Source organism: Apteryx rowi, unplaced genomic scaffold (assembly GCF_003343035.1).
Source record: "Apteryx rowi isolate R43461 unplaced genomic scaffold, aptRow1 scaffold_1223, whole genome shotgun sequence".
Taxonomy (NCBI): Eukaryota; Metazoa; Chordata; class Aves; order Apterygiformes; family Apterygidae; genus Apteryx; species Apteryx rowi.
Genome location: NW_020447446.1, coordinates 84174 through 102609, shown reverse-complemented (window position 1 = coordinate 102609; position 18436 = coordinate 84174). Strand labels below are relative to the sequence as shown.

The window sequence follows — 18436 nt, the reverse complement described above, 5'->3', positions numbered from 1 at the left end:
CTCTCTCTCTCTTCTTCCTAGCAGGCAAAAATACTTCAAAAGTAGTTGTAAAACTTAATTTCCATTTCTGGTGATGCCAAAGTAAATGAGTTTCATGTTGTGATGTCTCTTTTTTTACAAGTTTTGTTTGTTTTGTTTGTGTTCATATAGCAATTGTTCTTATGCTTTTTTCTTTCCCTGTCTCCCAACTTGAGCTGCAGTAGTTATAAGAAGTGGTGAAAACTGGCAGTAGATGAGCTTATTTGAATAAATTCCTGTTTTTAGAATAAATAATTGAATGTCCCTCTCCTTTTTTTTGCAGAACGGTTTACACAGTACAGCCCTAAAAACCTTAGACAAGCATGGAATAAGTAAGTCTTTTTTTTAATTAGTCTTTTGACTCTTCAAGTATGTAATTCATGCCAAGCTAAAGTTATCGTTGTTAACTTAAAATGGATTTATCCTCTTTAACTACAGTACAAATGTGGAATTATTGAAGTATTATTCTTTCCTGTTTCTATCAATTTTGAATGTTTTTTGAATTGCCAGTCTTCTGTAAATAGGGAGGAACTGTCTAGTATAATATTTTCTTGGATATGCCAATTGCCAAGTTTCCTGAACTCATTGAAAGATGTTGTATTGTTGCTTTGAATCTTGTTTTCTCTGTCCCGCTTCAATGGCTAAGAGACTTTTTAAATAATCTGTTTCTAATCAGTTCTGAGACTTGTTTCCAAATAATCATCCCCTATTGCAAGGATAATCTGCTCATTGCTGTGAGCTAATGACCATACTGTTACATATTTTAATTATCTTGGCCAAAAATGTCAATATGAATTCACCTTATTTTTTCCTTTTAATGTTTCCTTATTTTTGTCTCATCTACATCTAACAGACACCAATAGAAAATGTATGCTCTCAAAATGCAGAAAGGTTGCCTATTAAGTCAGGAATGCCTAACCAACCATCTGTGTGAAGTCTACTAGAAGATTTCCCACTGCGCAAAGAGTTTATGTAGACAGAACAGTTGGGCAGCACTGTATTGAGTGATTAACATCTTTTATATTTTGAAGAAAGCATACACAGTTTGAGTTGTATGAACGAGATAACAGCTATTTCCACGAATTGTATTTTCTTGCCAGAAAAATTATTAGAATTTTTCCCCAGCCTCTTTGACCGAAATTGTTTGCGACAGGGCTGAGCCTTTGCTGTACCAGTATTGCTGTTTCCTTCTGATACTCATTCCCAGTTTCATTGTTGGTGCCAACTGGCTGTCTTGTTGGTAGTTTACCAGGGAGGTAAGGGCAAACCCACCAGGAGACTGAAGCATCTTCTCCTGGTTTACCACTGAAACCGAAGATACAAAATGTTTTGGTAAAGGAGCTTCCTTGTTACAGGGGAAAAAACAGTTGCTGGTAGAGGTGGAGTCAGAATTCTTCTCCAACGTCATCATTTATTAGCAATGGAGTGTGTGTACAGCTTCACAAATCATAGCACAGTTGTTTCTCCAACATGTGATTAGGTTTATACTCATTTTGCAGTACTATTATTCCTTCTCCTTCTGCTCCTTCCTACCCGAATTTAGTCCCACATTCTGGACTGAAACACATAGCTATTTTTAGTTTACAACAGTCCCGTTTGAAATTGTGCTTAACTGAGAAAGGAGAAATCTCCACTAATGTAACAGGACACAGTTAAAATTAAGTGTTATTTGTTGGACGTGATACCATCGAATGTTCGTCCTTTGAGTCAGAACCTGTGCTCCCTCAGTGCTGGCTGTCTCACATGACCCTGCAGCTCACTCTGCATTACTCCTGGGTCCTCCGCTCCTAGGAGTAACCTGCAGTAAGACACTTAAAGCTGGCAGAGATGAAGCCAATGTATTCACAAAGGTTAAGTTTCAGCTACCTAAGTTAATCTTTCTACAGTTCATGGAAAGATTCTTGGCAAGTCCAGTTCAGACTGCGAAGCTCATTTGGTGGCTCTCTTGGAAGAGACAATATCCTATTTACTACAGAGGGAGCAGTAGGGAGATTAGCCTCACCTCAGTTACAGTTAGCTTTTGTGAATACTTCACACAGAGTTGCCAGTTCTTTTGATCGTTATAGGTGTCTTGTAGTGTTCGACTCTTATCTCAGAGTCTTGCTTCTTGGAATAATGTAATTCTATGAAAGTCATAGCTTTCACTTAAAGCTAAGTTGCTAGAATTATGTATTTCCTGTCCTTTAACAACAAATGAACTTGCAAGTTCATCTTTTCCTTGAAAGTAGTTAATGAAATCCAAAAGCTTGGAAGAAGTAATTATATTACAACATAGGCAATTAGATTTGGATTGGGAAAGAGGGAACAAGGAAACTAATATTGATGTGAATGTTTTCGCTTGGGGGCACATGTATGTGTGAGTAATGTGCATAGATACTGGCACACTATTTCATCCATCCTGTAGGCTTGGACTGGCTGTTTTTCCATATTTTAACAGCAATTAGTCCTGTACCTAGCAGTATCTGCTATGTTTGAGTAAGCAGCAATAACAAATCTTAATTTAGAAAGTTGCTCTCTCATATTTTTTTAAAAGAACATTGTGTGAAATTTCTGTTTTCTTAAAATACAAAAAAAGAACAAAAAGCAGTTTGCTTAAAACAAGCCTCCATCTCTGAGACTTCATAATTGACACAGGTTATGATCACCTCACAGGCTGATTCAAATAAGACCAGAGCCTTTTCATTTCTAAGAAACCTCTTCAAAAATATTTATACATTTTCAATGCTCTGTGCGTAAAAGATTTGCAATTTTTCAGCATAAATGAAGGGATTGAAAGACTGAAAGTAATGACAATGCATAGAGTTCAGCACTTCATACGTGCAGTTCTACTATAATAGGGAATTTTGAACACCCCAAAATTATGTATCATTTACATTCAAAATGTAAAGGATTCTCTGTTTTTCTAGTGTAAGTCTTTATCTGTGCACTGTATTAGAGCACTGTTGCTTGCACAGCTGCAGTTAAGGATGTATAAACATTTCTGTTATAGACATTGTATTCCCAAGGTTTTATAATTCAGCTATAAAATTTAACAAAAAAAAACCCTTCATAGGCAGACTGATTCATCCTAGAAATTTTCTTTCTTTATTAATGTTTTGAGAAGCAACAATCTCTAATCTTAAAAATTCCTTATCAAAATCCTGATCTAACTTGCTGAAGACTTCTGGGTTTTGTATGACACAAAAATGCTTTACATTGGTGCTTAACTTCCAGTTTGGTGGGTATATTTACTAATTTCAGTGGTGTCACTTCCTGCCATTAAAGCTAGGGATGGACATCAGTCTTTGCAACACAGGAAAGTCTTTTAGATAATCTCTGCTGCAATCTCTATACACTATTAAGTATGTGTTTTTATAAGTATATTCTAAAGCATATACCAGGATGTTTTTTTAAAGTATGTAACTATATCTTTAAAAATTATTTTAGTTTGAGAGAGAAGATTATCTAAATGTTGACTTATAATTGATGCAACTACATTAATTTCTGCACTCCCAAGATGCACTAGAGATTTCTGCCCAGTGCTTGGCGATGCCGACCAGGACCATGGCACTCCGTAATTCCTCTTCCGCTTACCTCCTGGCCTTACAGACACAGAGACATGCACTAGCATCTCCACTGAACAGTTCCTACAGCCCCTATTCATAATAGTATGCCAGTGCTGAATACATTTATCTCTGTAGTACTTCTCTGAGGTGAAGTCCTGTTATCACATTTTATAGATGGGGAATTGAAGTACAAAGGCATTAAGTAATTTGTCACATGGAAACTGCCACAGAAACTGTATGACAGAGCAAGAAATTGAACTTGGTGCTCCCAAATCAGAAGATAACACCTTTAATTTTCTAAACACGATGAAGCTTTCTCCCTTTACTGTTCCGTCTTTCAGAACTAGGCACAGTCCAGCCCCTTATCTTGTTTGTATACACATTTTGAGGCCCTGACATGGAAGAGTGAGAATATAGGTTCAGAAGAATCTTCAAAGAGGCTTACCTCAAAATATGCACGATTATAATTCAATTTATGTAAGGATAGGTTACTGGAAGGAAGGATAATAGCCTTACAAATTCTACAAAACCAGCAGACTTAAGGCAGAAGGAACAGAGGCCAAAAACAAGAAAAAAAATCACAGATGATAGACTGGGGAAAAAAAATAATTGCACCTAACTAACCCCAGCTTCCACGAGGTATGAATTTTAAAGACAGAGCCAGACAGTAGAAGAATGATGTGTCCAAGCTAGTGGTTCTTTGATTACCAGTCTAACTGAAAATCAGCTGAAAGTATGGAATGTAATATATATTAAATTATAAACTTGAAACAGTGGAAAACCATGTCGATGACAGCAGTGTCCATGAAACCCAGCAGGCTCATTATATCTAAAATTCTTAAAATAGAATGGGTCAATATTTGAGGCTACTTTTGGGAAGCGTTTGAGGGAAATAAATGTAACTAGCTAAAGTAGTGAATTAAGTTCCTTGGCGACTTTAAGACTCAGTTTCTTCACTGGTTGACAAAAGATCATAAAGAGAATACTTGTAAGATGTGATTTATACATTTTCCATAAAATTTCAGGAAACAACTTGCATTGACATTTGCTTCTATCTGTTTTGAAGCTTCACCTACACTGCACAAGCAACTGTATTGGGAATTATGATTATAACATACTAGTCAGAAAAGAATTAAGATGTGGTAGTCTGATCTTCCTATACAGATCACAGTGAAATAAATTTTTACATTTTTTTCTGAACTTTTCTGCTCAGTTCTGTCTGTACAATAAAAAACGAGAGCGGCTTTGCCTTCAGAATGCAATGCAAACTCTTCCAGTTTCTAAAAGCTTCTCCACAATAATAAACCCTTACAGAAGAATGACAAAAGAGAACTAATTATCCCTGTGTATATTTAGCAGGATATAAAAAGCTTTTTCAGATCCTTCTATCATAATGAGTAGCATTGTGAGAAATTAGGCTGAAAAGAAAACAAGATTTGTTGATTGAAACAAATTTTACTCTGCATAAATAGAACTACCATTTTGTAACTCCCCAACATGGTACAACTTATTTTATAAATAAGACTTACTCTCAAAGGTAGTCTCACTGCTGGGGATTTCTTCCTCTGCCAGGATGGCCTCTATACTCGAGACCTTCCTCCCTGAGGAGACAGTGCTCACAAGTAGCTTTCCAGGACAGACCTGCGTATTTTGAAGCCATTATTCTGTGAAAACTGCCTGAAGGTGGCAAAGCAAGTGACCAGAGACAGTTCCATTTGCTTTGAGCCTGCTTTTTGTTTCAAGCATGGCAAAGATTATGAAATAGTTAACAGCTGAGACTCTGAGGGCTTTTTATTTTTTAAGTAAATCTCTGCCTTAGTGGGGTTTTCACTGAAGCCAAAAGTTATCTTCTCATTGTCATTTTTATGTCCCCCTCTTCAACCAGCAGTGTTCCTGATAATGCAGTCTGTAGTGCCGCTGCAAAGGTATTCAAGCTCTCAAGCCCAGTAGGAACAAAAAAGTACAGTGCTGTGGCTGGTAAAACCTCTCTCTTTCAGTATCTCCTGATGGATCAGACTAGGCAATGATGATTGAAAATCGTATCTGTGCGAAGGGTGGAGAGTGTTTTGATCGAGGGTGGATGACACACCTACGACTGCGTGCAGCCTGGGAGGGCCTGCAGCTGTGCTGGGGCAGGCGCCTCACTGGCGATCAAGACTCATTGTGAGCTGTGGGGCGAGAAAGGGAAACCAGCCCCCAAATGAAAAGACTTTATAAAGATATTTTTGATTTAGAGGCATATAAATCTGTTTCTGTCTCCTGAGGGACTCCTTGCTTTATGTGATACTGCTGTACTGTAAAAAACCCTTATTTTCTCACTTCCTGTTTTATTTCATTTGTTTCCCATAAACACTCCTCTAGCAGTCATGCTTTTTTTTTGCCTGAGTGACCTTAAGAAGCACATCATGACAAAATCTACGTTAATGTGCAATAGAAACCAAAAATCATTTGTCAAATAGTAGATTATTACACTGCTGTATTTTATGAAAAAAATAAATTCTGCAGTGTTTGATACCGCTCAGGTTGGCCCTTTACCTGCGGTAGCTGGAGGCTGCTACCCCGCACTGGTTGGCAGGAGCGGCTCCGGCTGGGATGCAGAGCCAGCAGTGAGATGCTGCCAGCGCTAGGAGGAGCGCTTCAGTTGGCACAGCAGTCACTTCTCTATTTTAGAGACTGTCAATAGAGGGACAGCATTTTTGTTATAAAGATTTTTATGACACTGCTTTGGTATTTATTTCACTACTTAATGCTGTTCATTAAGTTAATTTCAGGGTGCTGGAAGCTGCTTGTTTACACTTAAGTGCCTTTTTTGTGTCTACTGCTATAAATTACGCCCACTTAATACCATTTTATATGATTCTGGCATCATAAAGGGGCTCAACTGCAAAGGAAAGTTGACCTATTAAGTTCTCAGGCCAGTGTAGGGGTGTTTAGTGCTACGGTTGAAATGCACTATATGTTTTCTCAGCGTTGTAGTAATGATTTATATTATACTGATTGAAACCAATGATTGAAAAAGAAATTTGGAGTTTCTCTATTTTTTCTTTTGCCAAGGTTGAGTAATCTTTATGCTTAAGCGCTTTCATTCTAATTGTAAATTACTCAAATGTTGTAACTTTTACAAGTTGAGGGGGAAATTATTCCTCTGCCTAACAGACCTCACTGATAGAATGGTTATCCTGACATTCAATCTCAATTTATTTTTGCTTTATCCTTAATTCCCCCTTTTTTGTGCTGTTTATAGACTTTAGGTATTGTGTTACATCTTCTTGACCAACTTAAAAATATTAATAAACCTCTTAAACTGGACCGCTATATTTAGAAAACAACAGTGACAAAAAAACCTTGTCCTCTCTGTGTACTAACTCTATGTTGTTTCATTAGTAAAATTATATTGTTACCCTTTGCCCTTGCCATTGTGATGATTGTGGAAACACAGCCCCAAATCACATAAGCATTCTTTGCTGTCATATGCAAGATCTAATTCCTTTCCTGGCATTGGACTAGAGTTTGTTGGCCTAGTATCTCTGAACCTATCTGCATTTTGGGTTATTTTTCCCTGGCAATATTTGTTAATAGTTCTCCATCCTGTTCGTAGATTTTCTGCCCACAGATCTCACATCTGTAAGTCCCTTTATACTAATTTTTTGTTCTTGTCGGAGTTTTCAACATTTAGTTTCATTTGAGAACTGAATCAGCATGCAGTGTATCCCTTAGTCCAGTTCATTAATAAAGATGTTAAATAAAACTGTGACTAACACTAATCCCTCTGGCACACAGCTGGACACTTCCCCTCCAACTCAGTACATTGCCACTTATCATTACTCTTTGCTTATGATCTGTCAGCCAGTTTTCAATCTATGCGGTAGTGTATCATATCCCAGCTCTTCTGAGTTTATTTATAGAGTAACATTTTGAGAGAAACTGTGTCAAATATTCTCTATTGTCGTTTTGTTCCACCAATGATTAAGTCAATTTTTTAAAATAATCTATTAATCTGATGTCTTGTTCATTAGTCATCTATTCTTTTGCTTGCAGTTTTAAGTCTTAGAATTTACAAAACCATTTAGAAAGCCATCCTAAAACTAATTTTGCTTCTATATTGTCTATATTTTGCTTCTGTATTGTGCATCTATATTGTCAATGTCCAGCAAAATATTTGCCAAGATTGTTCTCTTTCTTATTTGAAAAACGAGAATGGAAGTGTGAACATACTGACAGGCTGAGCATGAATATTTTTTTCTTTCAAAAGTCTAGTCAAATACTTCAGAACACAGTGCAAAATTAGCCAATATTACTATAGCTTATCTACAGTAAAAGACCTTTAGAGAGAAATGAGGAAAGATAACTAATTGTTCTTGTGTAGATTTCAGAAAATGACTTTTCAAAGGTGCTTTGCATTTCTTTGCTATGCTTACTAATTCCTTAAGAATTCCTTAAGATATTGAGACGTATATCAGACAGACATGTTTATTTGGTGTTTCCAGGTATGATTTTTCCAGTGTATGTTCTTTATTAACATTTTTGAATATTTACTGGTCAACTCTTTTCAGACGTTCCAGTTTGTCTCTTTTGCTTATGCATTTCTACATGCCAATGTTTTATTAATTTCTCAAAATTATGTTTCTGGTAGTCTGTTACTCATGTGTTGCCATAGTGTGTGTGTTCCTTTCTTGGTTTGAAGCCTAATAATTTGTGATCAGAGACACCAAGCATTATTATATTTTCACATTCTTAATTCTACCCTGTTGCTAGAATTCTGTACATTTGGCCTCTGTGCTGAAACCTCTCTTTTTCAGATAATGACATTATTGACAAAACTCAGGCCTTCACATGTGTTTTAAAAACATTTGTCTGAGTAATTGAAGACATACTTTGACTGAAGGGAATGATGTAGGTGAAGGAGGCCTTACTGCTGGGTATCTCATAATTTGTGTGTGGCCATTAAAGCCAAGACTTTTCCAAAATGAGTGCCAAAAAGATAGACACCTTAAGGGTTGGGCTGGCATTCAAAAGCACTCAGTGCTAAGCAACTGCCATTGGCTTAAGTGGCTTCACGTTTATATTTTCCACTGCTCATTATCATGTATCATGTATAATTTTTCTCTAGCTCACCAGTTTCTTTGATTCTCATCTTATGGCCTAAGAAATGGTTATCATTTGGGGAGATGTTGCAGACAGCCAATAGTCGTAGTAATATCAATAATGTTGCTAAGTTTTGTCACCTCTGCAAATGCTTTAAAGCTGATCTCAAAACCCATGCAGTTTGGCTCTGCTGCCAGCCAAAGATTCACAATCAGTAGTTAGGGATTCTGTGGTGGTATAAATATCAAAAAGTATCTTCACCTTAGAAAAATATTTATTACTAACTTTTATGATGATCTGAGGTGGGTTTTTCAACTTTCCATCACCATCCTGTGTGCACTAGGATGGTATCATAGTTATTCAGATGTTACCATTCATCTCTGTTAATTGCCCTTTTCAAAAGCTCATTTAACCTATATAGTGCAGAAACTCTTGTGACCATATCCCAAAAACCATTGCAATTTTGACAAGAAAATCTTAAAATACATCTTTCACATGGCTTCCTTGCCTTTATTTCTAGCTGCAGCATGTGCTATACCTGCTTTCAGATTTCTGACTTCTATTCTGCTACACGGGGCAGAGAAACAAGAATTCTTGCTTTTTCGTTGTGCTCTTCTGCATTAATGATACAGAAGCACATGGCATTGTAGGAGACAAATGCAAAACAGGGATTTGTTTCAAAAATTGAAACTATTTGCTAGTCAAACAGTTTTCATAATGAAATTTAGTAATGTCCTCTGATAACTTATTCTAGAATGTTTGATGGTATTTGAGAAATTATGAAAGATGCTGACTGCAGGCAGATCATCATGTATATGTGTTCAGTGTCTGCTTGACCTGATTGTCAAAACGGGAAGGTATGAAATAATCATCCCTGTTGATGCATTAAAATGGAGAAGGGTTAGATTATGTATCTTCAGCAAACACTGTGAATAAAGAGCCTTGACGTAGCACTGGTGCACCTGTCATTGCTGGAGGGCAAAGAGGCAAGTGATTCCAAAGGGAACTGACCTTTTTCTTTTAGGCGTTGAGTCAATCCCATATCCTAAGGCACACATTCTGCGTTAAAATTATTATAACTCTCCTGGTAGTAGTCTGAACAACAGACTCCGAAGATCTGTGGAAAAAAAAAACACCATAAAATGACTGTGATGGTCATTTGTGTGTGTATTATTGCTTTTAAAGATGTTACTAAAACAGTTAAGTTGTTCTTTGATTACGATAAATTTAATTGAAGTTTAAATAAAATTGTAAAATGCTTTTGTCTGATTTAGCAGCTCACTGGATACCAAAATGTAAATGACAGTATTTATCAGTAAATATGAATTCATAAAAAAACTGCATCCTTTTAAATAATGTAATGTATAATACAGTTGTATACCCAGTCTGCTACCTCAGCCAAATTTATATCCATAAGATCTGATTTAAAAATAAACAACTTTCTGTTAAATTATTCACACCTCATAATAATTGATCTTACAGAGTTGATCTTATGCTGGAGCATATTTGATCATAAATTCAATGAAATCAGCCAATATCTTTGTGATGTTTGTCCAGCTAAATCCTTCAGTGAATAAAGTAGTAAGGATGCCAGCTGTGTTTGTTTTATGATCATCACTGCTGGAATAGGATGGTGAAGATACAAATGAAGAAAAGCTCTAATTTTTCATGTTGGACTTGTGAACGTAGAATCTTACTACAAAGAATTTAAATGGAAAAAATAAAATTTCTACTTCTGCCACATTCTCATAAATGCCTTGTTTGCTTTTGGGGGGGAATCCCAAGTAGTTTTTAAAAAATTTTTTTGACCCAAACATACAAAAGCCAAATAAATCTTAAATAAAATAGGTGAAATTTATGCTTTTCTCTCTGACACCATTATGAGTTAAGAATGGACCACCATATTTGAATTGTCTTCTTTGGTTAGATTGTATAGCAAGCTATGTTTACAGCTTAATACTAGCTGTGTATTGTTAGTGTGCCTCAAACTAATATTCACAGCCTGATACAAAAAATAAGTAATTCCCCAGAATATTATTGGACTTCCATAAGCGTTATGACTTTTGTAAAATCAAACATTATATTCCTTTTATTTATTTCATATTTGGTCCTTAAAGTGCCCTTGAGTCAAGCTTTATTCTGCAACCATGAGGACATGAATCTTTTCTGAGATGTTGAGATAGTGTTTTGTGAATACCCTTCTTCTGTCATGTATAGCCTACATCTATACTGCTAACTAGATCAGAGCGAGGGACTGTCCCCTAGCCCTGAGGCCATGTGGCCACATCTGTCCTAGGTAATACCTGGGCATGCATCTCCTGTGGGTTTTACATGGTCCCCCTGCGGCTACAGATGCAGTTATTGTTTTGGGGGTATTCAGTATTACTTTTTCAATTCAGAGTTTCTGGAATAATGTAAGACTTGTGCCACAAACCATGGGAATTGTATTTTCAAGCGTAAGATTGAGAGGGTAAGGTATTGCATGCCSTGGTGTATGTCAGAAGCCATGTGGAGGTATTTGGAGTGCAGTGACTGTTGGGAGACTGCAATGTGGTAGGAAGCTGGTACGTGCTGCCTTTTGGGAACAGTTCCTGGCACGTTTTGTCACCTGAACTGTGTCCAGGAATGGTTTTGGAGGTCAAAATAATCCAAGGAGCAGTGTGGGCTATCAGCAGGTCAGTGGATGGTCAGGCTCTCTCCCTGGCCCTGCTTAGTTAAGCCGTAGAGGCTTTACCAAGAGCTTCTTACTATTTTCTACTCCTTGCACACTTGAGCTTATTCGCAGTGAGGTTTCCCATATTCCTGTCAATGCAATGCCAGCATCCTTTGTCATGTAGGCCAGAAGCCTTCGGGATGTTTTATATCTTCTCTTTCCTTATCCCAGGCATCCAGACTATATACATTTTACACCTTTTTCCTCTTCAGCCTTTCCCAGATGCTTTCTCTCCCTCTCCCCCACCAAGCCTGGCATACTTCCTGTGGCCTCTCCTGACCAATGCCCTTCTTCAGAGCATATAGAAAGCAGCCAGTAACTTCTGCTTATTTCTTCAAGGATTGTTTAGTTCCCAACACAGGCTGTTTCACCCCATCATTTTTGAGCTCCTTCTTATCCTTCTCAAAGCTCTCCATAATTATGCCTCTTGCTGTCTTCCTTCCTGAAGCTCTGTATTTGCTTCTCTCCTCTCTGTCAGTGATCCCTTGGCCATATTTACGCCTTCTCCCATGTGTTCTCTCATGCCTGGCCTGCCTAAATTTGTTCCCCAAATCATTCAGACAATCTCAAAACTGCCGTATCCCTTTCTGTGAATCAGACTGGCTTGTGCCCAAACTAGGCATTTACCAATTGGTGGCAGTTCTTTGTTTCCCCGGGCTGCTTCTTAGTTTGCAAGCTGCTAGGACTAGGAAGTGGCTTGAATGCCCGAAACTTGCCCACTTTCACAGTTTGCTATCCAGGTAGGGCCCTAAAATGGGACCCCAATGTTTACGTGCTTGTCCTGATTCTGTGGGAACACACCTGGCCCAACTTGCAACAGAGCTCCACAGATTTCACAATTCCGCACGTACTAAATGTTTTGAAAATCCACCCGCTTATTTCGGGGCATTAGAAGTGGCTTGAACTTTTCTGGCAGTCTTCTTCTAGTGATAGCTGGCTCTTTGGGAAGTCTGACCTTTAATGGTCACTGTTATAGATAACAGTTTTGATTTAGTTCTTAAATCACCCATGCTGATTTATGTCTAAATAGCACTGACTCCCTGCTTAGCTGTATCTCTTTCATGCTAGATTGGCAGGTTAAGATCTGCAAAAATAGTTCARTATTGAGTACCTCCCCACCCCAAGCCAGTTTTTGAGTGTCAGACAGCACTGCATCCTCACACATATACAGGATGCAAGTGCAAGCACTTACAATCCATATATTTCAGTAATTGACGGCTGAAATATATGGAATTTGTGATCTGGTCATTCATCTCCAACCTGTTTATAACAAAAGGGGCATAAGCTGTCATGTTAAATCTCAGCAATTTTTTAAAAAGACACTTCAGTACAGAGATACATGTGGATATGTAGTACTTGCTCTTTTTTAAATTCAGTGCAAAATCATGTTATGTTTACACCAAACTGCATACTGAAGAGCCATCAGTTTTCTCTTTCCATAATGGTGTCTATATCTAACAAACCCTTCCTGAGCAAGTCTGACTTACCTTCAATCTTTCCCTGTACAAGATCAAAATTAAATTCAGGCTTCTTTTAACAGATTGGCACAAGTGTATTCATCTGTTAGTACAAACAGCAATAATACCTGTTATGCAGTGGATTTTTCAATCTGCCAAGACCTTCCTCCTACAGGAGGATTACCAATGTTCCCTTTAGAAAGTATCTCCATTAATGCAAGAAAAGGAGTTGTGTGTTAAACCAGGAGAGTGAATCTGGAGAAGGAATAAAATATCAGACAAGAGGGTAGAGATTTATAAGGCAGTGTAATGTTTCTTTTCTAGAACTTAGCTCTGTTTTTCACTTTCTGCATTATGATGCTGGTGTGAGTTAGTGGTTTCCCATCCCCTAATCTCTTCTAAAATCACTAGAACCAGGTACCTGAGGGTCAGGGAGCTGCAACTAGTTATGTATGATAGGTCTGTCTAAATATATGCAAATAATAATGTATTTTTGACTGCATAGCCTTAAATATATTGATGATATACTCTCATTATATAATCTTGGTTTTCACCTCTCAGTGTTTGTTAGTTCTTCATCATGTCCCTGTCGTGTTTTAACTTAAAATATGCTTCCAGAAAGACCAGTATACCAACTTGTTTTATGTGAGTATTTATTCTCACTGGGTTCAGCCAGACTGCTCATATGCATAAAGTTAAATACATGTATATGCCTGGGGTCTATCTCCATGAGCTTTCCAGGCTTGGGGCATTCTCTTTGCCTCCAAATCTCTGTCTACCTTTAATGAGCTGTATAAATAAATAGAAAGAACTCCTGCTCCTTCCATAGCCATAAAAATATATTTTATTAGCTGAGAGGTATACAATAATAGAAAAGATCAGACCAAACTGCTGTTTTAGGCAGCTGTGGGAGGACAGGACAAGTAGCTGTTCCAAATGGTTGATGGATGTGAGGCCCCGGCAAGACAGATTTGTAGGTTAATAGTGATAAATGATCTTTGGCTTCACCGACTAAAGCAAGGTCGCCCTTCTCGGGGCACTCCCTGCATTCTGCAACCTTGCAGCAAATTCCTGTTGAAGCACTGAGCAAACAGACCAGCTCTTATTTACATTAGAATGAATTAAGACTTTTCAAACCCAAGACGATAAAATATCAGACAAGAGGGTAGAGATTTATAAGGCAGTGCTAATGTTTCTTCACTAGAACTTAGCTCTGGTTTTTTTAGTTTTCAAAAGGCAATAGGTCCAAAAAGACAGCTGGATTTTTCTTTCTGTAATCATTTAATAAGGGAAAATAGGGGGAACTTTGTTTACTGCCCTAGCAGCTGCATCCACTGCCGAATTTGAATCCAGAGTTTGGTTGTTTTTGTTTGGAGTGTTTTTGCTCGTATTTCTTTGGAGAGAACCAATCCAGGTTGTTGGGGGTGGGAGAGGAAAAGCACAGAGCTTTGGCTGCATTGTGAGCCAAAGGTTTATTTCAGCTATTCCTGGCTTTTGGGGGATGGGGTGGGGGTTATTCCCTCTATTTCTTTTCTTTTTTCTTTTTTTCTTTTGGCTCATGTCCAGCCAGCAAGGAAATAAATATGTGAAGAAAGAATGCTATGGAATGTTAACTTCACTGGCGTATTTTCTTCCTTTTATCATGCCCCAAGATTCAGTGAAGTTGATATAAATTCACCATGCCTTCTTTTAAAAAGCATAACAGAAAGGCATTCTTCCTTTAAGAGTCAGACTGTAAAAGGTGTTTTTCTTTCACTCAGTTTGGTTTAAGCCTGTAAAAAGCATTAAGTGAAAAATCTGATATATTTGTTAGGGGATTTATTGCATTATTAACTTATATTTTCAGTTCTCAGTGAAAGGTTTATAGAGAACATAAACCTTGAAGAGTTTTTGTTCAGGATTAAAGATATATTTTCCCCATTTTCTGGTGAAATAATAGCTCATAAAGTGATGTGGGTGTTAGTAATTATTTTTAGCTCTATTTATTTTCCAAGGATATTCTGTTCAACTTGCTGAGATGCAAGAAGAAGGCCTTTAGAAAGCACTCTCCCAATCAGAAGATTCATGCCCTTTAAAGGATTTCAAAATAATCAAAAGCTTTTGATTAAATGTTGCCACCTAGTTGTCGTTCTTCGTTAATTGCATTTACTACAAGCTGAGACTTTCCAATAAACAATAAATTTAGCATATTCAGAAATATTCTGTCAGGGTGTAAGTAATCTTTTATATGTATTCCATAATGAATTTTTTTATTATTGGGCTAACTGGGATGCTGAAAGAATTAAGATAGCTGATTGATGGTGGCATGTAAAATCAAAAAGAAGTAATTGCGAAATTATTTCTAGGGAAAAATGGTAAGGGATGCTCTGATTTAAATTTTTTAGGAAATACTTTTCCTGGGAAATATCTCTATCTCAGAGAAACTGCTGAAAACTGAGTGAAATAATATGAAATACTTAAGGCTTTTTGTGTTTGTGTTTAAAGAATTTGTTGTGAAAAACAACTGTTTAAACAATAACAGTATACCATACCCAGCAGTCATGTTGTTTGGGATATCACAACTTAAGAATTTCCAGAAATTAAGGAAGTTACACAATCATATCGGAGAAAGCCACATTCCCAATAGCTTAGAGAGTATGTATGTGATCACTTGACATATACTGTGTATTTGCTTTTTAAATAAGCTTATTTTTCTTCTCTTTAATGTCTACCACTCAGACCCCATAGTTCTCACTTCATTTGATGCTCCAGCATATATTATGCTGGCAAAAAGATACCTACTATCAAATATATAAAATGTATTCTTTATCTAAATGGCATAGAACAAATAGGGGAAATCTGTGCAATATTGTCGATTAAAAGTATTTGCTATCCTTATGTCTTAAGCTCTTGAGAGCTGGCACTGGGTTTCTTTGGAAAGTTTAATAGCCCACCATATTTATTCTGAGGCATCAAACAGAGTTAAAGCTAGCCTGGAAGTATGTCAGGCTATAGAAGGACGAAAACCAGGATGCTGTTAAGTCTGTTGTGTATTGACTGACTCTCTTTAGGCTTAGTGTTTAAAGCTTAAATCAACCAAATTTAATTTTAAAGGCCTATTCTTGTGTTCTGCTTTCTATATGAAGCAAACCTCTCAAATCAGATATCACAAGCAACATGTTGTTGAAATACAGTAATAGATCTGAAAAGACCACTAAAACATGTCAAGTCTAGTGCAGAAAGAACCAGGAGAAGCTAGACTTACAAGTTTTTGTATGAGTTACGTTTAGCAGTGTCCCCAAAAGCAGATCCAGATGATTTTATGATCTTGGCAAGGCTGAGTTTAATAGACATTATCAAATGTGAATTGTCTTGAGGGGGTGCATCACTTCATTGTCTAGCTTAGGTATGAACAGACAGAGTCTCTGAAGCTACACACAACTTATGAACAGTTTAAGTAAACCTATTTTCCTATAGCAATGCCACATGACTGGTGGCAAAGCTGCCTGGGCATGGGAGGGGTCTAAGTCACTATGACCTCTAGCTGTAGGATGAAGTGAGCCACCACTTGCTGCTGGGCCAATAGGGTCAGGTCACCTTTCCCCACTGCATACCCAACCTGCCGCTGCAGCAGGAGAGCACGCTGCAAACCATTACTGTGTCCTGCCATTGAACTGCTACTGGAGTTGCCAAGATTTATCTTTATGGGCCCCATGAACACTTTGGTTATGTGACTCGGAGTCAGGAAGACTGATCACTCCTACTCTGCTATTTGGAGACACTCAGCAACAGCTAGTTCTGATTTTTCTGGACTGGAACATTACAGGATTTGTCACTTCCATCTACTTGTTCTTGTAAGGAAACCAACAATTCTCAAAACAGACAAAGAGATTAACATCTTTATGCTACATTCAGAGAAGTTCAGGAGCTGGAACTATAACTACAGCTTATGTACTGGGTCAATAGATTCTTGTAAAAATTTACCAAGTGTGTAAAAATGATATACCTAGAATAAATGTACTTTAATTAAGGAAAAAAAAAAAAGTTGCCTATCTTGTTAGCGCCTTCATTTGTTACATTCATTTTTTTCATGAAATGCTATTCACCTTGGCTGCTTTCCAGCTAATGGCATCTGTGAAACTCTTAAGTGAGAATTAGTTCAAATGGGTCAGGGTTATTACCTTGCTGGAATGCACTAAATGAACTAATCTCCACAGCTTTCCAAACAGGGCTTTGACCTTCTTGTACATCTACATTAACAGCAATACCAAAGAATGAAAGACTGATACTTCTAGCTCTGTGCAAATATCCTAGTGAGAATAATTATAAATGGTTGTCATGGCTTTTATTTTATATCTTGCTTCTCATGAGGTACCAAGCTGAATGAGTACAATTCAGTCAATGGCCTCCAGAGCCTGTAGAGCATGCTTTCCTGCCCGGCTGAGTGTTTCTGAACCTAAACTGCTACCAGCACCTCAATTTGTGATGAGGAGGGGGACATAGGACGTTTGGAGATAGCCTCTTCTGAAGAATGCGCACAACCCAGTGCAAAGTTAGGCCTGTTGTTGGCAGCCCCACGCAGATGTGGGGAAGAATGCCAAAACTGAAATACAGCCCTGGTGGCTGTGTCCGACTGTAGGTTAAATCACGCATACTGTATAGTTTGGCCTGAGGTACCTCTGCACTGTGCTGTAGAACAAACTCTGTATTTTGTGATTGACCAACAACACAAGAGTAAAAGCTTTGCTTCAGTGATCCTTTAAATGGTTTTTGCCTCTCTTTGTTCTTCAGTTTTGGTCCTCAGTACTTTCTGCGCTATTTTCCTCCTTTGCAAATCTTTATAAGGGGTAGGACACCTTCTAAAGGTAGTGGAATAAATCAGAAGTGTAAAACATTTAGAAAAAATAATTTCTTTTCTATGTTAGATTTTTGCCTTAATGTTCAGATTTTATGCCTTCATCTGTATCAATAGCTAATAGCATCTGCATCAAAATTTGTGTTCACTTGTTGCAATGGTTTCACAATAGCTAAATTATCTCTCAGCTCCGTGGAGGTGCACGAGGCATGTTGGGTGAGCAGTCTGTAAGCCCATTTCTGCACACTGGAGCTGGCAAGTCATTTCTTTTAAGACAGTAGGCATTCTCGGCGTGGGTGAAACAACATGCAAAGCTGTTGACATTTAGTAAAAGGGAGGTGTTACTTAAGGTAGGCCCTGCTCCCATTTGTGTACTACAGGGCTGCTCCTAGTAGAGTCAGACACGTATTCAGAGACACAAAACAGTCAAGGCTCCAAAAGACATATCCACATCAGCTGATTGGAAGATCAAATGGCTTTGCAAAGAAAACATTAACTTTAATATACAATGTTGGCACAGTTTCATGTCTGTGTTTTGACATGAAAACTCAGGAGAGGCCTAAAGCTAGGACAAGGTGGAAAGACTCAAGCCAGCTGCAAACAGACTTGGGGGAAAATCCTAAAACTGGAATATGGCCCTTGTGGCTGTGTGACTGTAGGTTAAATAGTGCACGGATTGCACAGGAGCCCTTTGGTTATCTAGACAGGATTGCCGTGTAACAGCTTTTTCTGTAAAGCAAACTTTCAGAGTTACAGTATGGACTTCCTAATTCACACCAGTGCA

The 18436-nt window shown here is 37.7% G+C and overlaps 1 long non-coding RNA gene across 1 annotated transcript in view; it reads left to right on the top strand.

Moving 5' to 3' along the window:
- The first annotated feature begins 298 nt into the window (after nucleotides 1-298).
- LOC112978534 overlaps nucleotides 299-18436 on the top strand; it is a 92676-nt gene continuing 74538 nt past the window's right edge. Inside the window, exon 1 of the long non-coding RNA XR_003257917.1 lies at nucleotides 299-350. This is a non-coding gene — a long non-coding RNA (uncharacterized LOC112978534). The remainder of the gene's footprint in view (nucleotides 351-18436) is intronic.